General features: G+C 38.2%; 1 protein-coding gene across 2 annotated transcripts in view; it reads right to left on the bottom strand.

Moving 5' to 3' along the window:
• KCTD16 (potassium channel tetramerization domain containing 16) overlaps nucleotides 1-24,373 on the bottom strand; it is a 260,962-nt gene that overhangs the window by 3,964 nt on the left and 232,625 nt on the right. The window lies entirely within an intron of this gene.

The raw sequence follows: 24,373 nt of genomic DNA, 5'->3' as shown, positions 1-24,373 counted from the left end.
TTATCACCTTGGCACATCCCTTAGATTTTCAGACTCAGTTTCTGAATCCATAGTATAAGAGTAATAATTTTCCCACTATCTGGAGTGGAGTTAGATAAGTCAAGTGAAATTCTTAATGCAGTATCTGTCTCATAGTAAGCACTCAATAAATGCCGGCCAATTTTCCATAGCTGACGGAAAGTTCCAAAGCTCCAAGTGACAGCAGTCAGGTACAACAGGAGGAGGCTATCAAAGCAGAATGACTGTGACCAGGGAAGGGGGACTGACTCTGTGTCTGTCCCTATCTGGGTATCCCTCATCTCCTTGGTCCTTAACAATAACTCTGTCAACACAGTAGTTCCAATTTCAGTCTCCATACAAGGAAACTAAGACCCCAAGAGTTGCCAGAGTTTGTACAATTTGTAAGTGGCAGAGCTGAGATTTGAATACTGATCTTCCAAAGGCCATAACCATGGCAATTAACCATTTTATTCAGTATCCTTATTAGTAAAATCTTTGCTTCTACTTCAAAGCAATTTTAAAGTTATAACATCTCTGAATTTCTTGTTAAACTCTCCTCAGAAGTATTTGCTTTTTTCCCTTCTCTGAATTATAGTTCTACTTTGTAAGTACCTCTATTATTACACATATTATATTCTGTTATATATCATATTAGCTCCTAGGACATGAGCTCCTTAACATGAGCATAGTGAGGTATCCATTGTTGTAATCTCAGCAAATAGGCCAAGGAACAATGTAGAAATTCAATAAAAGATCATCTTATAACTTTTAAGTACCTGGATCTAGCCATACCTGAAGCTAGTCTCACCAGTGAGCTTTTCGTTTATATGATAAACCATATTGTGTGTTATTTTTTAAGCCAATGCGAGTCCCTCTTCTCCCATCCCTCTGAGTCTTGATTCATAACACTGCATTTAGCAATGCGAAGACAGAGCAATGTTACAGATGCACAGTGGCTCCATCAACCAGAAAAGAAAAATCCACAATCATGGCACAAAGCAACTGCCTAAAAAGGAATCACTGCCCCCTGCCTCCCACCCTCTGAATAGCTACAGTCTTCCTGGAGTCGTTAACTTAGTACTATTTACTGGTCATGTATTACATGCTGGGCACTCGTATAATTCTTTGTTCTTAATCCATAAAAAAAAAGGGAGCAAATTCCTTTATGATATTGAGGACAAGGATAATGTAGTACCTTTAAATATTTTTTAAGGAAACCCCATTTTGACTTACACTATATCTTATTCTCATGAATAATAAGTCACATTATACAGGATCCTACTTTATTGCTATTTCTAATATAGTCAAAGTAGAGAAAAATTACAATGAAAACTATTAGAAAGTAACATCCTATCTTCTTGTATAATGCCTGTCCTTTACACAGTAAATGATTTAAACATATATACCAACTTATCTCCATACATTTATTTTTTTGGGAAAATAAACAAAAGTTTCTATAAATTACAACTCCAGAAGTACCCCTAAATTATACTCACTCTTTCAAGCCACTTTCTAAAATTTTCCCCGAGTAATCATTGTATTTATAAAGCCATTAAATTAAATGCAACAATCCAATTAGCCAAAAGGAATCACAATAGCACCATTGTCCTAGTTATCTCAGGCTATTACACATCGTCCATGCAATATAAAAACAGTTCAACATATACCAGCTGGTGACTGAAAATATCAGTACCAGAAAATGGCTTCTGTCTGCCAGCACAGATTTTGAGGGGATCATTTTTTTACCTTCACTAGGCAGAATCTGCTTCTGTTTCCCCAAACTCGGCAACCCTTGTACCAAAATGACTTAACTGGAAATGGTTCCAATGAATTGAGCTGAAGAAAAGTAATCACATCAAACCAGAGACAATCTGGTTTTAAACCTTTTTGAAAAAGTTCAGAAATTAAATTTAGCTTTTACGAAAAGAAAGAAGAGGAAGTAGGGAAATACAAAAAGGAGGAAGAGAAGAAATATATGCTGGGATACACCTATTACCTTAAAGCAAGATTACAAAATATTTTGGCCATAAACCTTGCTGAACAAGTAGAGAAGCAATTCCTATGTCTTTTTGTCCAAGAGGTAGTCACCTTTCCCATGGTAAAGTCATTTCATTCAATGGACCCAGAAGAAAACCTGAGTCTTCTCCAATTTTTTTTTTTTTTTTTCAGACCATCTCACTCTGCTGCCAGGCCGGAGTGCAGTGGCACAATCCCTCACTGCAATCTCTGCCACCTAGGTTCAAGCAATTCTCCTGCCTCAGCCTCCTGATTAGCTGGGACTACAGTCACCTGCCACTATGCCCAGCTAATTTTTTTGGTATTTTAAGTAGAGATGGAGTTTCACTGTGGTCAAGCTAGTTTTGAACTACTGACCTCAAGTGACCTGCACACCTCGGCCTCTCAAAGTGCTGGGAGTACAGGTGTGAGCCATTGCACCCAGTCTTCCAAAAGTTATTTTAACAACACAAAGAATTTCTGTATATTCATGTGGAACACTGCAGGAAGCCCTCACTATGTGCCAAGCCAGGAACCTGGCAAGGATGCAGCTATTTCCTCCCTGGACTGCTGGGATGATCATGTATTTAAATATCATCTGGGATCCTCCAGCTACCAGACATATAGAAGTATTGCTTTCCACTTATCCTGGGCCCTATCACTATCAAAGGGAAATTTAAAAACTTAATTCTAGTGGAGGTTGTCATACTACCGTGTTTCAAGATTTTATAAGAACATCTGACTGATTTACTTGCCATTTATTTTGGCAAGATAATTTATGAGATGCCTTCTGCAGTCTATATGTTATATTAAATTTTTAAAAAGATAGGATAAAAAGGGCCCCGTCCAGTTGATCCACTATTATAGGGTTAATAGTGCTGCAGTCCCACTGTAGTACTACATGAAGAGTCATTGTGAAGTTTGAAACATAATCAGATATGAGAAGATAACCCATCTCTTTTCTAGGAGAACTGTCTACCTGACTACCCTCTTCCCAAGAACCTAATTATAAGCAAAGAGGTTTTAAATCAGAACACAGAAGTTACACATGTAAGCTCCAGACCCCTTTGACCTTGCAGTCCCACTGTGATGTGCTTACAAGTCTTGGAAAGTGTAGAAAGATCTATGAAAGGTCAGTTCTGTAACAGAAAATATTGTAGAATCCCCCCAATTACAGCAAGCAACGATCTCACAAATACCTTGGTACTTCAAATTGCAACGTATTTTGCTTCCAATTTGCTGAGGTTTCAATAGTGGCTGGAATAATTCTCTCCATTTGGGGAGAAAATAGGTTACAATTGATTAGCCAAATTTGGGAAGAAAACAATTTTATTCCAAGAAAAGTCTGATTTATTGATATTAAAAAAGCAAAAAATCTATTGCCTGTTTGGAAAGTTGTTAATTAGTTGCTGGTCAGAGAGCTTTATAGCTCACCTTGTTTTTTAATAAGTCATGCTGAATTTTTTAAATATTATATGATTTTTGGTGCCTGCTATATGAGAGTGGTTTGATAAATGTTTGATGATAATCAATGAATGAGCTGATCACCTATGTTGAATTGTAACAAGTTGATATCATGGCAGTGCAGGTCTCAGGCACTAGAGTCAGGCCTCACAATTTGTCAGCTATGGGACCTTGGATAAATTACTTCAACTCCCTGAGCCTCAGTTTACTCACCTGAAGAATATAGCTGCTAGTAGCATTCACTTCACAGGGCTTTGCAGAAAATTAAATGAGATAGCTAAAGTAAAGGATGTTTTATGATTTGTGACACACTAAGTATTCCATTCAATTATACATCGTTGTTCTACTACAACCCTGATGCTATTCCATATAAAGGAAAGAAATCAGGAGCTTCCTATATGATACAATTATACTGTTCCCACCAATACACTGCATAACGAATTCTTAGGTCTAGCCAGTCACACATTAGTAATGACACTGATGTTACAGCTGGATGCATCAGGAAAATGTGTATTGAGTACTTAGTACTGTCTGCTTCAGCATAGGAATGGTGAGTGAGTGACCACAAGCACATACTGTGTCGGGCACATGGTGTGTGACCAGGGGATGTTTTTGGAAGGAAGGAGTCTTTACAGTGCAGTGCTTAAAATTTCACAAATGGATGAGCCCTTCAGGATAAAAATTTACTTGAAAATGTATCAAATAAACTGAAATCCAGAACGGGAAAGAATTTGCATTTTGGATTAAATAGGGAGAGGCAGGAAACTCAGCTATATTAAGTCCTTAAAGCCCTAAATCTTCAAGCATTTTACAACTTAGAAAAACTGAGAACTAATCAAGCAAATTGTACGATTAGACTTGGCCCCCTTCCACTATAGACCTGACCGCGGCAGTTCTTACTGATAAAGAAGAAGTAAAACAGGAAAGACTACAGAATATTTCTCCCCTATGAAAAATTCAAACTGAGCTGAGTGAAACATGACTTTGCAAACTCACAAAGTGCTTATGCATTTTTTAAACAGGCAGCTCTGCAATGTACCCACACTTCAAATTTTCCACCTGCTAATGGCTGTGAGCACAATGCACATCATTTATTGCAACAGCTGGGAAAACTGCTTTCCCCTGTCTTCTCTGTCAATGATGTAGGAGCCTGCCAGTCTGGGAGCAAGGTGGCCAGATTTAATTTATCGAAGCTACTGAAAGACTTTCTTGGTATCCCAGCTGAAAAGTCAATAATGGGCAAATTTATGTTTTTATAATTCTGCTAACCTTGAAAATGATATTGCATAATGGAGATTGGGAATAGGCAGGCTATGAGAGCTTCTGAAAAAAAGTTTGTCTTCAAGCTTGACAATTACCATTTCTTGCTTGCAGCTGACCTTTTTTACTCAGGGACAGTTGGCCTTGGAGGAGCCCAGTGAGGGCTTCTATTGAGAGATGGTTAGTATGGGCAAGAATAGACAGTTAAACTATCCATGCATCCATCAGAGTCAGTCAGGAACACAGGCACCCCACCAGTTACCTGAACAGGGAGAATTTCACGTAAGTATTGTTTAGACAGATATGGGAGAAGTGAAAATGCAAACAGGTGACAGTGAAGAGACAAAGATAGTGGCTGCAGGAGGTAGCAACCATCCTTAAGTCTACGGAGACAAGTAAAAGAAGATGTAATTATTAGAACCTAAAAGCTTAGAGGAGGCATCTTGTAGAGGTTGGACCCAGACATCTGAGGAAGACATGTGGCCTGCTGGTGCTGATGTCTTTGAAGCAGCCGGGGCCAGGTGATTATAGAGGGGAAAAAAGGAAACTGGAACCTGCTTCTGGAGTAAACGAAAGCTGGGCTGACGCTGATAGGAGCAAGGGGCAAGCAAGAAATTTTCCCCATGTTTTACTGTCTCCCTCTAGTACCCCCTACTGACAGAGCCTAACAGAAAGCCAGCTGGGCAAAGGAAAAGTATAGTTAGCCTGTGTGGCTAATCCAAATCCCAGTCCTGGCATCACAAATAGAGTATAAAGGGGTGTGTTTGGAGCTGAAAGACAACATCTTAACAACTAGGACACTCCCTGGGAGGAATGCAAAAGAAACGAAAGACGCTCTTGACCTGCAGGAATGTGTGCTCTACTGCACAAGCTAGGAAATAAAAATAAAAATAAAATAAAATACACCATCACCTCAGTTTAGCTCCTGCCCTGCCAGCCTTTTTCTTTTTCTTTGTTTTGAGATGGAGTCTTGCTCTGTCGCCCTGGCTGGAGTGGGGCAGTGGTGCGATCTCAGCTCACTGCAACCTCTGCCTCCCAGGTTCAAGCGATTCTCCTGCTTCAACCTCCCAAGTAGCTGGGACTACAGGCACCCACCACCATGCCCAGCTAATTGTCTGTATTTTTAGTAGAGACGAGGTTTCGCCACGTTAGCCAGGATGGTCTCGATCTGTTGACCTCGTGATCTGTCCACCTTGGTCTCCCAAAGTGCTGGGATTACAGGCCACCACAACCAGGCCTTTTTTTATACCTCAAAGTTTTGTGTGTGATTTTCCCTTAGCCAGCCACACATCTACGTTCAAGCTAGTCCCAACCTCTTCCCTGTTGCTTTCACAGTGCCATAATGTGGAAATATAGGTGGGTTTCTAGGTTTATTGGCTTAATGTCTGCTTTCCCACAAGACTGCAAGGGATGTGCTTGTTTCTTTCTGAATTCTAGAGTTTGCTCCAGGGCACACACAGATCAGTGTGCCAGGGCATATAGTAGCAGATATTGATTGAATATCTGTATCATAAATGAATGAGGGAGGAAGCCTGCTGTGTATAGAAAGTAAAATTTAGTTTATAGTATGTGAATGTGTGTGTGACAGAGTAAAAAGTATAAAGTATACTTTAGATACAAAGTATATAAAGTATAAAGCATACTTTATATATAAAAGGTGTGTGTGTGTATATATATATATATATATATATATATATATATAAATTGACCATCACTCAATAATTTATTAGTATAAACATCCCTAAAACATTAAACAATTTAGGTAAAAATTAGCTTTCTTAACCATTCAGCCCATGGTTCCTATTTATATAATTTTCCTATTTGATAATGATTAGATATGCCCTCTCAGCTCAGGATTTTCACCTGTTAGAGATTGTAGAGCAATGCAATGATTTGTATAAAGCAAGGAATCCAGAATGTAGACTACCTGGTCTACTGCCTTGTTCTTTTAAGTGTTCTTGGATGACACATATATTCCATTTTCCAAGTCTTTTTGTTTTTGACTTGCTTTCTTCCTTGTTTTATTTCCTCATATTAGTCTCCGCTGTTTCGGGCTAAGATCACACTTGATTACTTCTGCCCAAAATGTATTTATTTGCCTACTGCAAGTTCTACTGCGTATCCTGACCCCTTTTCCTACCTGGTCCTCCTTATCCTAGAGACTTTCTTTTTCATTTTTCTTCACTGATTTTTTTGTAATTTGGAACAAGTCTCTCAAAGCCTACAGCTCCTCTCAATCAATATCTCAGCGTCTTTTGTCTCTTAAAATGAAATATGTATGTATTAACTACCAAGTTTGTGTGTTACGTTCTTCCAACAAAAGCTGCCTTCTTTCCCTATTTCATGTTGCCCTTAAATGACTGTCAACTATGGTGCTATGCCTTCCCAGAGGGGAACACATGGCCCATATTTGAACAGAGTACTCCTCACTCCCTGACCATAGTGGGTGACTCAGGTATGTGCATGAGACTCAGGATGGGTGAATCCAAGTCCTCATTGGGGCTGTTCTGGTGAAATATGGTGGATCATATGTGTTCTATGATTTGGAAGGTTGCCAAACTAGAGGTGTGTGAGCCCAATGGCCGTCTTCCATACCTAATGCTAGGACGTTTATTCAGAAAGAACCCAAGTGAGACAGGAAAAGCTGATAAATAGTGAAGAGACAGACCTATATCTAGCAGTATCTTAAGTGGCCCAATCTCAAGGTTTATAAGTTTATAATTTTATAAACCTAGAGGTTCTCTTTTGGCGTAATCTAGTGAGAGTAAATTTTATGTTATAACCAGAGTCCTGAACACTACATTAAATTCATGTAAACTCACTTACTATCCGTTTAATGTACCCTTTTTATCCTCTGAGAACCTATGCAATTCTAGCACTAATATTGGTCAATGCTTTAGGGGACAGGCACTATTACTATTGCTAAGGTACTTTGTAGGTGGCTTGTTTCTTCTCTGGAATGGTAGCCACTTTGCTATACCAGTCCCAACATATTTGACTCACACCTCAAAAGATGTACTACAGCTCTCTTTCTACCTATGGTACATAGTGATTCCAAAAGTGAATAAGGTAACAGTTAACCCTTTCAAGCCATAATAATCCTATTAGTGAATGGTGAATTAGTGATAATCTCATTAGACAATTAGGATGCTAGTTTCTTTTCATGGAAGAAAAAACGGCAGCTAAAAGTGGTAATTATCTGAATCCAAAGTTGTAAAGTTGACATGTGGTGAGAATTCAAATTCAGATCTTTTTAAATACAAAGCCTTTGCTTTTTATTTAGTGGACACAATATCCAAACATAAAAAATTTCTATGAGAGATATTTCAAAGTATTAGCAGAGTGAAAGAGTTTAAATATTGACATTGAACATGACTGTCCCAGTGGTTCCAGCCCTTCAATAACTTCTAAAAGCAACCAACTATTTGAAGAACTTAAAAATCCAGGCTTTCTCAGGTCTTTTATCATTATATTTATATAAAAAATTTAAGTTCCTTTCCCTCTGCCCATTGGAAATAACTGAAAATGACTATATGCAGGACACAGTGTCAATGGTGCTCTTCCTGACATGTGGGGCATTTTGTATTCTTCCACCATTACTCAGTTCTACCAGGGCCGCCTTGGTAGCAATCACCAATGTGTGAAGTGTGCACTTAATTAGCTCATGAAAAAAAACCCTTGCTAGTGAATTAAGATATAATAGCTAATTAAGATATAATATGATTAAGAGATAATATTTGCTAATATTGCTTAATGAATACTCAACCAACCAGTATGTGATACCTCCTCCAACAGAGAAAGAAATATGACAATCTACAGCAATCTATGTAAACCTAAACTTCTATGAATCCTCTTGGTTAAAAAAAAAAGTTAAATTCAGAGCAATTGTTCAAGAGCTATAGAACCCTGTGAATTTTATGAGAAACACAGGTGGAAAAGAACTATCTTAAAATATTTATGAGTCATAATCTACTTGGAAGGGAGTGAGGGTGTACCAGAAAACTTAGAATGCAAAAGAAGCATGCCATGATAAGGCCAGTCAGGATGCTCATGAAGAAGCTCAGTGCTGGCAGACTGAGTTTGGAAAGAGAATCATGTGAGACCCAGAAAAGACCTGAGAGGTCATGACTGCCCTCACTGTACAATGAGGAAACACAGCCTGAAGAAAGAAAGGGTACTGTGCCAGGTATACAGCTAGGAAGGTGCAAAGCCACCTCGGCAAAAGGTAAATACAGCAAAACCGGTTGGATAGTGTTTCAAATCTGGACAGTATCATCTGGGAAAAGAGTCCATTGTTGATTACAGGGAAGATAAACACAGGACAGATTACTTTAGAGAAAGAAGATTCCTGAAATACGATTACATGCCTAATCCCCAGAAAGGTGAGACAGAGACAGAATATGTATAAAAGATGGATCTACATTTATCAAACACCTGTCCTATGCCAGACATTTTACTTGTATTGTTTCATTGAATCCTTGCAACAAGCCCAGGGAGATAAAAATTACAATGCTTAATCTCTACCTCCTAGGGCCAATAGGTAGCTAGAGAAAACCAAATGTTTCCAGGTGCCAGAAAGGGTGACCTTCCATCACAGGGATTTACTCATAATCAAGATCTAAAATACTTTCTTTTTAAACTGCATGTAGTTTTGGGAGAAGAAGAAATCTCAGACATGTCAGTGTGAAGTAGTTTATCACAATACTTGGGCCCAACAGAAGGGGAAGCCTGGAAACTCACATTAATGATCAATGCCTAGAAAATGGCAAGTATGAAGAAGAAGAAGAAGAAGGAGGAGGAAGAAGAGGAGGAGGAGGAGAAGGAAGAGCAGGAGGAGAAGAAGAAGAAAGAAGAAGAAGAAGGAGAAGAAGAAGAAGGAGGAGGAGGAGGAGGAGGGGTAGGAGAAGAAGAAGAAGCTATTCTTGTTGGATTAATGAACCGTGAGCACTTATCACATATTGTGTGATAGTAAGTGCTTTACAAATATTTTATTTTATTCTAACAACACCCTAAGTCAGGGTGCTATTGACATTTGGGCAGAATTGTTTCTTGTGGGGGCCGTCCCAGCACTGCAGGATGTGTGGCAGCATCAGTGGCCCTTTATCCATTTATTGCCACGAGAACCTCCCCCTCTCAGTTGAGGCAACTAAAAATGTCTCCAGAACTGTCCTCTGGGGCAAAATTACCTCCAGCTGGGAACTGTTGCTCTGAATTAAATATTCCTATTTTATTGATGAGGAGACTGAATTTTATAAAATTTTACTAATTTGATCATGGCTCAGAAAGCTAGTAAAAGGCAAAAGTAGGATTTAATTTTTGGTAGATCCAACTTCAAAATTAATACCTATTCCATCACTTACGTTGTGATGCTCCAGAGAAATGGTGCCTTTCTGACAGGAGTTTATTGGGCAAAGACCAAGCCATTATACTCACAATAGCTTCCAAATGAAGCCCAGTGAAAGTAGATGAAGGAAATTGAGTTGCCATTTCACTTTTCACAAAATGGAAAGAACGCCTAATTTTCACCACACTATCTTCACATGAAACAGAATAGAAAGACTGGCAAAATTCAGCAGCTCTGCCTGAACGTGCATCTCTGCTGACAAATTACTATTTGTCAGCTACTAACAAATTACTATTCTTTAAATTAGGATTTTTAAATGGAGCAAAGGTGGAGCGAACCAAAGAGTTTTTCCTATATAAACACAGCCTATATTGATATTATATAATAATAATAGATATCTTTAAATTGAGTAATGTCAGTTACGTCCTACGCACTTTCCTTACAGAAGCTTATTTGAGATTTATAATGTCTCCATGAACTAAACTCTCTTGTCATGCAGTTTTCAGAAAAGCTAATAGGCACAGAGAGGTAATCAGCTAACCCAAGTCCTTAAGAAGTAAAGCTGTGACGAAGACTCTGGCTGTTTGACCCCAGAATTTCCATAAAGGAGCAGGTGCTAAAGCCCAGTGAGTGGCTCTGAGCTTGGGCTTTGAATCAAAGAAATAAGAATCAGCTCTGCTGGTAATTTGCATATTCTTCATTTAAAAATGTTGGAAATAACAATACTTCTCTGATAGAAGAGTGAAAATTGAATGATATGTCCACAGCATGATCACAGTGCCTAGAAAATATTCAGTGCCCACTGAATAATAAGTTTTGATTGCTTTTGATACCTACATTGGCCTGTTTAATATTAACCACAGTGTGTAAACACTTACTATACAAGGCAAATTCAATAGAGATAACTATATAAATAATACATTGTTTCTTCTGCTTTTCTTTCAATAGGCAGTCTACTCAAAACCCACCTTCATATCACTTAACTAATATCTCTATTTTGTACCTTCATCGTGGTCTTTCTACTAAGGAATTGATCCCATTTCCATAGATTGATAATATTTCGGAAAACGCCACTGATGCACAAATCCATTAACATAACAGTCTTCCTCCTCTTGGCTTGGGGACAAAGATTGCCATATTTGACATGCAGTGACTCTAAGATCAGTAGAATTTTTAAAACGGGATAAATTGTGCATTATGATAAGAGTTGATTGTTATTCCTTCATATATGATTTGTCTTTGAGGGTTAAATCACATTAATTACACACAAATGCATAACCTCACAAGATTGCTTGATTCCCTCTGATTGGGAAAAACACTTCAAGTATGGAATCCACTATTATCTCAATGGTTTATTCACTTAAAACAGTCTTTCAAGTGGTTTGACAGATACATCCAATGACCAATGAAAGCAAAGGTGTGCCACTCACATAAACTCACACTAATAACTTTAAGACCAGAGGACATGGGACATAAATAGCATGGTCATTGTGGTAACCACTGGAAGTTAGACTGAGAGATGTCTCTGTTGTTTTGTTAATATATTCTTCTCTCTGCATTGATGTAATTGTCACTGGGTAATATACTCTTATTTGCTGACATTTGGAAAAATAGGTGGAAAAGAGTTTTGTTTTTTTTAAGAAGCCAAAAAAGAATGACTGTTAAAACAAAAACAATAGCTCTGGTGGCTGGACTTTTCTCCCTTCTCTCCCATCTTAATCAGGGAGATAATTTTCTCTTTCTTATCAAATTATGACAACTCTAATGGCAATGAGAATTCCTGAAAGAGAAGGTCAATTTTTTAGTTAAAAACTCAAATGCTGTGCAAGATCTCCATCAGATTGATTAGCTGGCAAATATTAAATCATTCAGCTTAAAAACTGTAATATTGATGAATGTGGGTCAAAGCGATGGGACTCATAGATTAATGTAGAGACAACGGAAGTGAGGAGAGTGAGGCAGGGAGGGCAATCAAAGCTTGGAGGCAAAGAAATGCAATTGCAAATGCTAGCACCATAATAAGGATTAGGAGAGCAAATGTGAGACAGTAGAGGAAGCAAAGAAGGAGTTACCAACGGAAGAGAAAAGACAGAGAAAAAAAGGTAAAATGAAAAATTGCTGGGGTAGGCCATGACAATGGAATTCCCAAGCAGAATCTAGAAAACAAATGATGAACACCAGAATAGTATACTAGGAAATAAAAGTATAATTTTTAAGACTGCAGGACTAGGGCACCCAGTGTGACTTTGGAGAGTGGGGGAAGTTCTGGTAGTCTTTCTGGAGGAAGCGGCATCTGGCTTTAGACAAAAGTGATAATTAAATAAAGGCGAGTCAAGGGAAAAAAGACCCATAAAGATTGTATGAGATATTCAAAATAGTGTGTTCAGTGGCCAGGGGATGAAAGAAAACACACTGCCTTTGAGGAGCTGAGACTAGTTCACTGGTGGCTAGAGTGAGTGTGAGTGTGTTAAAGGTGAGGCATAAGTAGAGCCAAATCACATGGAGTCTTGTCACCCTGTTAAAGAGGACATGAGGAGCCGCAGCAGAGTAACCAGATCATTAGTGTGTCTAGAAAGAGTGGAGGATGAATTGCTATAAGAAAGGATGGTGGAGTCAGGGACCAGTTAGGAGCTTGTTAAAATAGTCCAGTACTGAAAGAAAAGAAGCAGGCAGATTTCATAGGAGGTAGTGGATTCAGGAGGTAGAGGTTACAGGTTTCGGTGAGAGGAGAGAAGTGTTCAGAGTGGTCCGAGAGATATCTAGCTTGGACAGCTGGTGGGTACATGATGCTTTCGTTCTCTGAAGTAGGCAATCTGGGAAGGCAAAGAGGCTGGGGAGTGGGGGTATGGGAAGAGGATAAAGGTGATGAGTCAAAATTTGGAATTGTTGTGGGCCTGTAGAATATCCAAGTCCATCAATCTTGGTCTCTCTTCTTGTAAACACTATTTGAAATTGCCTTTTTCCATGCTTCTCCTGTACTTTCATAAAGATCCCTTTGTTCAATAATTCTCTGTGACATGCATGCATCCATACAATTATATAGAGCAGCCTGGTGCAAAACAGAAAAACTAACTTTAGCAAAATAAATGCACAATATCTTACATTTTTTGTAAGAAATTTAATTCCACTCTTGACTTTCATTACACTGTAAGTTACTTAAGTTCCTGGAAAGTAAGTTCCCACTTAAAAGAGAGATCCTGGCTGAAAATTATATTCCTTTCATTCTGACGAAGATTTGAGGAGAGTCATGGCTTAACAGAAGAAGAGAAATCATGGTATCTGGTGTTTGTATAATAATGCTTAATAGATTATAGGACCATTTTTATTCATTGCACCCCATTTAACCTTCACATTCATTCACTAAGCACTAAACTAACATTTGATTGATCTCTGTCAGACACTCTCTAGGCAATGGTTACACAGCTGGTCACAGGGATTTTACATTCTAGTAAGATAATGGGCCTGCCGCAGTGACTCATGCCTGTAATCCCAGCACTTTGGGAGGCCAAGGAGGGTGGACCACCTGAGATCGGGAGTCTGAGACCAGCCCAGCCAACATGGTGAAAACCTGTCTTTACTAAGAATACAAAAATTAGCTGGGTGTGGAGGCACATGCCTGTAATCCCAGCTACTTGGGAGGCTGACGCACAAGAATCAGCTGAACCCAGGAGGCGGAAGCTGCAGTGACTTGAAATTGTGTCACTGCTCTCCAGCATAGGTGACAGAGCGAGACGCTGTCTCAAAAAAATAAAATGAGATGTCAAGTAGCAATGAGGGCTATGAAGAAAATAAAAGAATATACAGTGCAGTGAGTTGGGCCGAGAAGATTGCAGTTAATAGTGTTCAGATGCCATGGCCAGGGAAGTTGACATTTTTGGGGACTAATATCCAAAAGAAGCTAACCTGTGAAGATCATGTATTTAATAGAAGTCTTTACAGGGAAAAGGGACAGCAGATGCAAAGGTCCTGTGGTAGAAATATAAGATGGCATATGCAAGGAAAAGAAAGAAGACCTGCATGGCTTGAATGGTCAAAAAGGAGTGAGAGAAGAGATGAGATGAGACTGGAGAGAGAATCACATGGGGCCTCAAAGGCTACAGTTAGGAGTTAGAATTTTTAACCAGGGCAATAAAAATGATGATTTTCTTTCAGGGAATCGCATGACTTAAGTTTTTTACAAGCTTCCTCTGGCTGCTATCTAGAGAATGGATTATAGGGCCAGGCATGGTGGCTCTTGCCTATAATTCCAGCACTTTGGAAGGCTGAGGTGAGCAGATGACCTGAGGTCAGGAATTGGGAGACTAGCCTGGCCAACATGGTGAAACGCTGCCTCTACTAAAAACACAAAAATCAGCGGGACATGTTGATGCATGCCTGTAACCCCAGCTACTCAGGGGGCTAAGGCAGGAGAAACACTTGAATCCGGGAGGTGGAGGTTGCAGTGAGCCAAGGTTATATCACTGCACTCCAACCTGGGTAACAGAGCAAGACTCCACCTTGAAAAAAAGGAAAAGAAAAGAAAAGAAAACCTCCAGTCTGGATTATAAATGAACCACAAGAATTGAGGTAGGGAGGCCAGTTAGGGGGCCCTTACAGGTGCCCAGGCAAGAGATGATGGTGACTTCTAGGAGTGAGGATGGAGAACGGGGACTTTCTGACATAGATTTCCAGGTTCCCATTTTACAGATGACGAAAGTGAGGCTCATAAGTTAGCCATCCCAATAAAATGATTGTTCAGAAGTCTTCGACAAAGATTAGTTTTTGACAGAAGATGCTCAGGCTGCCTCCAGCTCCTGCACATCCTGTACACAGAGCACTTACTTGGTTAGTTCTTCTGCTGATCTGCACCTGCTGGGGTTGTTTGATTGACTTTGCAAACTAGAGCTTGGAGTTTAATTCTACAATCAGGAATCATTATATTGTTTGTAAACAATGACAGGCTATGATAAATATGCATTCTGGTTAATTACTGCCTTCCCATGTGCCATCTTCACTTTCTCATTTCCATCATCCTGTCACATCTTCATACCTGATTGTGGGTTCTCTACAACAGGGAGAGAAAGTATAGCTGCAAACACATTGAAATGCAAGAAGACAGCCCTGTACCCTGATGAGCTCTTAGGAACAGGAGACAAACCTGAAACTCAGACATTATTAAAAACTAACAGGTCTTCAGTATGTTCAGGTTTATATCATTCATTTGGTTTGTACATCAGGTTTTTATTTGAGAGTTTCTAATAGATTTCTATTAGACCCCAGCACCTGTAGCTGAATGAGTAAACAAATAGCAAACTGAGTTCCACCAGAGTCTAAGACATTTGGCTTTTCTTTTCTTCTTTCTAAACAGTAGGACCAAACAGTAGTTAGTAAACATTCTAATGGGGTTCCTTCGTAGAACAACAGCCTCTGCAACAGAAATTCTGGAACAGAGAGAGTCTCCATATGGCTTATTAAATACCAACAATTCACATATGGTGCAGTACAGGTGTTGTATAAATCAAGCAGCAGTATCTAAGAAAGGTGGTTTTGCTTGGCAAAATTGAGAACCAGTTGCAAGGTCACATGAATCTCACTATGAATCGCACTACACTCTGCTACTTCTCAGTGGGTAACCTGAGCAAGTTATTGAACCACAGTTTGCTCACTTGTAACGGGGGGCAATAGCAGTACCTGCCTATGAGGTTGTTCAAGAAATAAATGCAAATTGCTCTGCTTCATGCTTGCCCTCCCATAACCACTTAAATAAATAAATTTGTTATTTTTACCAGTTCTTCTTATGATTGTTACTAAACTGTCAGTTTCTTAACGGATTTTTCTTTATTTCTTTCATGTGAAGAGAATGAATTTGCACATAATATGTGAAATGGAAATTCTTCTGACTACTCTGTGTGTCAGAAAATGGCTGGGCTGGATCTCTGGAAACAGTGAAGGCCTTGAGCAAATGTGCCCTTGTTACACCGACGGGCAGGTGTCTGCACCAGTGATGGTATAAGACCAGCATCCCAGGCCTAATCTGGTACTATCAAGTTATATGACCATGGCCAAATTCTTTAAATCCCTGTTTTTCTCATCCCTAATTTTGACAGCATTATTGGGCCATACTTTGCCAGTTTCTTAATATCAAATGAGAATGTCCATGAAAACATTTTGCAAAATAATACCAATATCACAACATATATATTGGGATAAAGTTAGTATCCTTGTTATTGTCAGTCTTCACTTCAATCTCATTGGCACTAAATTATTCTCCTTAGCAGGATAGAAGAGGCTCTTGACAGGATATTTGATCCTCTCCTTAATCTGCTTTCCCTCCACTTCCTGTATTACTTCTTAGTGTTTGTACATTAGGCTTCTCACCTTATTAACTTCACTGTCCCTTCTGCCTAAAATGCCCTTCCCATTCCCCTCCTCCCTTAACCGGGTAACCTGTCGATGAAGAGTCAGCTTAGTTGTACCTTCTCTGGGGCTTCTCTTCATTTCTATCATGCCTAACTCGGATGCCCCTAGAGGCCACCACACTTCTGACGTCCCATTCATCTAGGGCACATCTCTCTGGCACTACAGCATTGCTTTGTACATGGCTCTTATATTAGACTGTGAGCCCCGACCATCTTATCAGAGACCATGCTTATTCATCTTCTATGTCCACAGCAGAGCAAAGTGTTTGGCATGTAAGGGCCACCTGGCCCCAGTCATTGGAGGGAACAAATAAATGAAACAACTTTTAGTTGATTAAGTACCTAATCATAGATTTAAGTGTATATTATATTTAAATACATATAGTTAAGTGATTATCACTTCTTTATTACAAATTTGTATCACATCCAAATATAGCTTGTTTCCTCACTACCTCACTTGAAGCTTAAACCTTATTTTCCATCTATGGCAATGTGAGTATTTGGAACATTTCTGTATTCCCCCACCTCTCAGATATTTAAATAATACTTCTGAATAAAAATAGTCTGTATAGTACAGGATGTGACAGAATATTGAGGGAAAAACAATTTCAAAGTGTCTATCTTTTCAAATATTCATCTTTATAGCCATTACAGAAGAATTTTTATTGTTTTGTTTGCTTGTTTTTACACTTACCAGGAAAAAAAAGAGTTATGTGGCACAGTCTCAAAGATAGTGTGTCAAAATGAATTCAAAAGCCCAGATTGACACAACTATAAATTTATCAATCAAAAATACATTCACTAGTTAAATGAGGTAATTGAATCATGCATTAAGAAAATGAATAGTAAACCCGAGACTATAGCAATTTACTTTCCTCAACTGAATGAAAAGTAAGCAGAAGTCTGATACTCAAATTGCATTGTCATATGGCCCTGATTAGTTTAGTTTAGGCTAAGTCCTCCCTACCCTCTACACGTGTGTGTGTGTGTGTGTGTGTGTAGGGGGGATGAAAAGGAACAAAGTGACAGAGCAAGTCAGAGAGATAAAAAAGAGTGCATAGCTTAATGAGTTGAGAGACAGGTTGTGTTTTCACTCAGTTGATTTAGCTTTAAAAAGCATGTATGTCTTTTCTTTATGTGTTCATATTTTCTTTTAAGTTAAAATTTTAGTGTTAAATGTAAAAACAATAGTACAGTGTTCTCATTCTATCCCTATTGTACAAAACTGCAGCGAAATTATATTTTGTGTGTGGGGGGCTTGTAAGGAGAGACAGAAAATATACAAAGAATTAAAGAATAGTGAACCATAGGGGCCTTTTTAGATATACCTAGAAAAAAGGGTTAAGCTCCAAAACCGTACCCCATTCCTATTATTTGAGGGAGGTGTATGAAACATATTTATAGCTACAAGCAGAAGATCATGCAAGTGTGGTACAATTTTATTTACTTGTATTCATTTTTATTTTTTGAGGTACAATTTTTAAGTGACATAGCTGTGAGACACAGTAATCGCTCACTATCTGCTAATCATATTTGCATTTTTCATATTTCAAATACTGAGTACAGTGTTCCCTTCTGTGTCCCATTGTAAAAGAATCAGGCATGATCTCAGGCCATCAGGATAAATACACCTGCTAGACTCAGGCATTTGCAGACACTCCACTCCCAATTTATGGAAGTCTCTGCTTAAAAATCATAGGCTGTCAAGCCTTCACCTTGGTGCTTAAATGCCCTCTCTAAACTTGTTAGTCCTGCCTGGAAACATTCCTCCACACTTCTGCTAACCTGTTAGATTGCTGCAATTACTTGCTTTCCTTATCACTCACCACAGTCAATCCATCCTTCAGTCCCAACTCTCTCCATCCCACTACTGGTTCAACTAATCTTGCCTTCATCCTATTGCTTACTAAGATGGAACACAGTAGATGTGTTTTGCCCCACATGAAACTCTGTCACTCAAGTCTTCATTGAACTTCATTCTTTCACTTTTCTACTCCGCTTTCTCTTGGTCCCCAAATTATCTGCCAATATGATATTCACCACAACAAGAAAATGCTTTGTTATCTAGTAAAAATAAGTACTGTAGTGAAAATTGAATGTATCTCCCCCTTGTCATATGCTGCTGGGTACCCATTAAGTATGGAATGGATTCTGGCTAAGCAGAGGAGTCTCACACTTTGACACAGCAGGGGTCATGTGGAAGCAGAAGAAAGTTGGGTGAGACTCTCCACTTGCCACTCTTCCATTTGCTCTAAAGTTAGGGGTGTGCACACTCCTCAGCGTGCCTCTGTTGGGGGAAAGGAGAAAGAGCCTGTCCTAACTCACAGACAGAAGCTGGAGGTAGGGACACCAGCGACAACAGGGAGCCTGTGACCTCCTGGGGCTTTCTCATGCACCAAAGCTTGTACAATTATTTCAAAGCTTAAGATCCCTGATATGCTCTAGAACGTAAGCTTTAAGAAACCAGTAATTTTTTTTCTTTTTTGTCTGCTACTGTATCCTTAGTGCCCAGAAGAATGTCTACACATGTAGACACCAACCTCAAAATACATTTTGAGTAAATCAATGTATTGCACTGGATTCGGCCATTATTATCACCCTATTCCATTTCAGGAAGACTTATTGCCTTTTATGGTCTAAATTTATCCAAAATAGTCATCATAACTGTAATGATACTTTCTTCTTTCTTAGAAAAAAATTAAAAAAAAAAAACTCCTGGTAAAAATAAGTACTCTATACCCTCAGGGTAATGAAGAAAGGATAACAGGATAAAAAGTTTCCTTCAAAGTTGAGCTATCCATGAAGGAGCTTTATGCATCCTGTATTCCCAGAGAAACTATAATGATATAAAAAAGGTTCTGATTCCAAGTAGAAACCTAACTACAAACTTTAGCCTTGTATCTATGAGGAAATATCTTTCAGATTTCATGTTGATATAATTACAGAAATGTGGCCAATTTATAATTTCGAAATATCCTTAAAAATGAGGCTGCAAGAAGAATCAATATTCTGCACATAGTATCAGGGATGGAAAATGGTGTAGTGTTGGTAATAACAAACAGGTACTCTCTGAGAATAGAGTTGATTTGTACCATTCCTATGTGGCAAAAGCAAAAACAGTATAAAGTTGATATGGGTGTTTCTGGTTCTATGAATGCTCTGATTTTTTGAGAGATATGGAAGGTCCTGAGTAAACTTATTGCTGAAATAAAACATAAATACTGATTGGATAGGTAGCTTCCTGAATTCTGAGTTATGCAGCAAAATAATACATAGCACAAGTATTTTAGTAAACTACAGAGTTTTCATACGCATATATGTGCTTAAAGACTTTTTATTCGTTGTTGATTTATCTAGCCAGGCTAGAACACTAATTAGAAAAATGTGGTGTCAACTTTCTCATCAAAAGAAATCTGAGAGGTCAATCACCCTTTATTCTATCCCTTTTCCTTTTCCCATCTGCTAAGTTTATTGACTGGGCTTAGTTTTACACTGATAGTATGAACATGAGGTCACCCTAGAGTCAAATGGGGGCACCTCTGAAGTCTTAGAGAAATTAACTATTACAAAGAGTTGGTACATCTTTTAAATCTCAGTCTCAGATTAAGGCCAGTCTAAAACCAGTAGAATAGGCAGTTACTATAAGATAAGATATTAGAACTTTGATGGCAGCAGCCCTCTTCTATGTCAAAAAAATACTTCTTTCACTAGCTGGTCAAGAATTCTACCATGATGAAAAAAACAACTCTGACAAGAATTACCCAGTGCTGAATGGTTTATTAGTGGGTTTTATATAACTATAATGGTGTTTTTTCCCTGTGAAATAATTATTTCTTCTATTTGCCAAATGAATACATTAAGGTTCCTATTAATTAAGATTTCTCAATTTTCTACAGTTAATGTGGACTCAAACTAGGGCTTCTAACACAAAAAACCTTCATCCTTTCTGTTAAGGCATTTTAACTTTCAGACTTTTATAAAAATTCACACAGATAATAAAGACATCTTAAAGTGGTAAGGAGACACTGAAAACTCAGGCTGAAATCACTTCTCTTCAGCATCAAGATAAGAAGAAGACTAGAGAGATGAGATCGACTCATACTTCAGATCCCTTTTGATCAGGGGAAAAGTGATGAGACTAGGGCAGTCAGACAGGCTGACTGGGGATGTCACATAGGACTCTGAGGTATCAGAGGTGACCAAGGGAAGCGAACCTGAGCATCATCTGAGGGAGGAGAGAGATGAGCACTAAAATGGAGGGGCAAGAATGCAGAGAAAATGGCTGCTCTTCATCATCTTTCCAGGACCAGTCCTCATTAACAGATCATGGCCCTAACCGTGCCCCAAGATGTTGCCAATAGCTCTGTCTTCAGGGAGAAAGGGCTTGTCAGGACCAAACTCCTCCTTTGTATGTTTCAGATACATTTCTTATTCTCTGTGACCAAGGCATTAGTTTGATCTGAGAGTAGCCTATATTGTTTCTCAAATAATAGTTTGTAAAGCATCTGGATCTTCAGAGAAAAGCAGCCTAATTCTCCACTGATGTGAGCACATGGGGAGGGTTCAGGTAGTTACTCCCTATACTCTTGGTGTGCGGCTTTCTTTTTTTCTTTCTTTTTTCTTCTTACTTAGCCTTTATATCCTATCTTCACAGTGATGACAGACTCTGTTTTATTTTGGTCCAGATTTGGCAGCTGATTTGTCAAATGACCAAGGTCAACTGGTCATTTTCAAATGCTCAAAATGGATATCCCAAAATAATCCCTGTATTTTTAAATCTAGATACTCTACTTTTCTCTGGCAATGTTCTTTCTCACCCCTATTCCTCTCTTTCCCCTCCCACCTGTCCCTTGCTCTCCCCAGTTCACTTCTCTGTCTCATATTAAAAATAATTAGGTATGCCTTCAGTGTGATTTACAATCCCTCTCTCCCTCCTTCTGCCAGTGAAAAAGATTATTGTGTTATAACTGCCACCTTTGAGTCAGTATTTCACTTAGGTTTCATTCTCTTCCTTAATTCCAATCCCGTTCCTTGAAATTGGTTAAATTTTACATAGTATGTTCAAACATAGATTATCCAGGAAATCTGCTTCATGTTCAACCTCAGGATCTCAGGGTTATGCCGCATTCAATGGTCCTCAATGCCAAACTACCTCTTAGACAGTGACAGGAATATATATGTATATATTATCTGTTTTGGTAGCAGCAGGGGGAAATGTAATTTTCCACTCATTCTGATCAATGAGAAAATATTTAGAACCAGCTAAAGGCTTAGATGGTAGATAAGAAATGTCTATTGATAATGCCAAAGAGAACAGGCCTAGATAAATCAATACACTGTGACAAATACAGTTTCACTCCTAAGTATAATATCTTTCCCTCTCTCCCTCCCTTCTGAATATTCACACTGATAAGGGAAATGTCTGAGGTCCTTCTTACAGTTAATGAATTAGGATGCTCAAGAGAAGTTTCTCAGAATACCTGCTTCTGAGCCAGGCGTTGAAATGATGAAACCCTAGTTTCAAATTGCCTCAGGAAATGCAATGCATTCATGTTCCAAGTACAGACTCCCTCAAACTCACTTTGAAAGTTTGCCTAGAGTCTAAATAAATCAAACTGAAAGACTTAATTATAAAATCTCAGAGTTGGTTATGAAAATAATAAAATGCCTGAGTTTCTGTTTCAATAGAAGTGTTAATATTTTAGCAGCTCCTAACTGCCTGTGTTCTATTTCACAATTCATGATTAAAGTTTGATTTTAATAGAGCTTCAAAAATAAGTGAGACTTTTGCTTCAGTAACACTGGCTTGTCATTTTTAACCTGTAATTAATGTCTTCCTCTTAGCCATTTTCTCTTGGTGGGATAAAACAGCACAGTTAAGGCTGCTGAACCCTGTGAGGTGACCAGGTCTACATCACACCCAATCAGAAAAAGAATTCCCATGTGGTCTCTTCTGTGTCCTCCTGTGCCATCTATCTCAGCTATAAGATTGAGAATAAAAATAACTTGAAGAAACTGACTACTCCACTTTTGAACAAATATGCTCTCTTCTTTAATTTACTAGTGATGTCTACTGAATTGAGGAGTGAAAAAGAAACAAGTTAAGTTGTTTCGAGGGACTCCAGCTTCTGCAATTCAGATGAAAAAAAAGATAAAGGGTAGTAGATTCTAAAAATTCCTCAATGGAATATTTTTTATATTGAAGTACAATTGGTACATAAAAACAGCTGTGTATATTTAATGTATGGTACCATCAACCACAAGCAAGATAATGAACATATTCATCACCCCAATATTTCCTTGTGTTTTTTTGACGTTTTTTGTTTGTTTGTTTTTGGGGTTTTTTTTTTTTTGTAATAAAAATACTTAACATGAGATCTACCCTCTTAACAAATTTTAAAGTGCACAATACCATATTGGTAACTATAGGCATTATGTTGTACATCAGATCTCTAGAACTTTTTCATTTGCATAACTGAAATTTTCAGCCACTGCGTGACAACTCCCTATTTTCCCCTCTCCTCAATACCTAGGAACTACCGTTGTATTCTCTGCTTCTATCAATTTGACTATTTTAGATACCTCATTTAAGTGGAATTATGCAATATTTGTTCTTCTGTGAGTGGCTTATTTCACTTTGCACAATATATTCCAGGTTCACCTATCACCCAAATGGGAAGATTTTCTACTTTTTTAAAAGGCTGAATGATGTTTCATTGTATGTACATGCCACATTTTCTTTGTCCATTCATCTGTTAATGGACATTTGGGTTATTTCCATATCTTGAATATTGTGAAAAATGCCACAAAGAATATGTGAGTGTAAATATCTGAGATTCTGATTTCAATTATTTTGAATATATTCCCAGAAATGTGATTGCTAGATCACATGATAGTTCTATTTTAAGGTTTTAAGGAAACTTCACATTGTTTCATATAGATTTTGCAACATTTTACTCTCACCAACAGTGTACAAGGATTCCAATTTCTCCACATACTGGCCAGTACTTATTATCTTTTGTACTTTTGATAACAGTCGTTTAACAGGTATGAGGTGATCTCTCATTGTGCCTTTGACTTGCATTTCCCTGATATTAGTGATGCTGAGTGCCTTTTTATATACATGGCCATTTGTATGGTCACCTTTAGAGAAATAGCTATTCAGTTCTTTTTCCAGTTTTAAAATCTGATTACAAATTTTCTTGCTGCTTGGTTATAGAAGTTTCTGATATATTTTGGATATTAATTCCTTATCAGATAAATGGTTTTTCAAAATTTTCTCACATTTTTAGGTTGCCTTTTTACTCTGCTAATTGTTTCCTTTGCTGTGCAGGAGCTTTTTAGTTTAACGTCACCCCAATTGTCTACTTTTGCTTTTGTTGCCTGTGCTTTCAGTGTCATATCCAAGAAAACATTCCTGAGACCAACATCAAGAAACCTTTCCCCTAAATCTTCTTAGAATTTTTACAATTTCAGATCTTACATTTAACTCTAGTCCACTTCAAGTTGATTTTTGTCTATGGTGTAAGATAGGGGTTCAATTTATTTGTTGAAAAGACTATCCTTTTCTAAATTAGGTATTCTTGGCAAACTTGTTAAAGATCAGTTTACCATGCATAGATTTATATCTGGGTTCTCTATTATTTTTTACTGTTCTACAGGTCTGCCTTTATGCCAGTATCATACTATTTTAATTACACTAGCTCTGTAACATATTTTGTGTTTTTTCTTCATATTATTTTATTTATTTATTTATCATTTCCATTTTTATTTTAGATTCAGGGGGTATGTGTGCTGGTTTGCTACATGGGCATATTTTGAAACTAGGAAGGCTGATGCCATCAACTTTGTTCTTTCACAAGATTGATTTGGTTATTTTGGGTCTTTTCTGGGATCATACGGATTTTGGTAT

The sequence above is a fragment of the Cebus imitator genome, unplaced genomic scaffold, assembly GCF_001604975.1.
Source record: "Cebus imitator isolate Cc_AM_T3 unplaced genomic scaffold, Cebus_imitator-1.0 Scaffold76, whole genome shotgun sequence".
Lineage (NCBI taxonomy): Eukaryota > Metazoa > Chordata > Mammalia > Primates > Cebidae > Cebus > Cebus imitator.
This window is presented reverse-complemented; position numbering and strand designations above follow the sequence as displayed.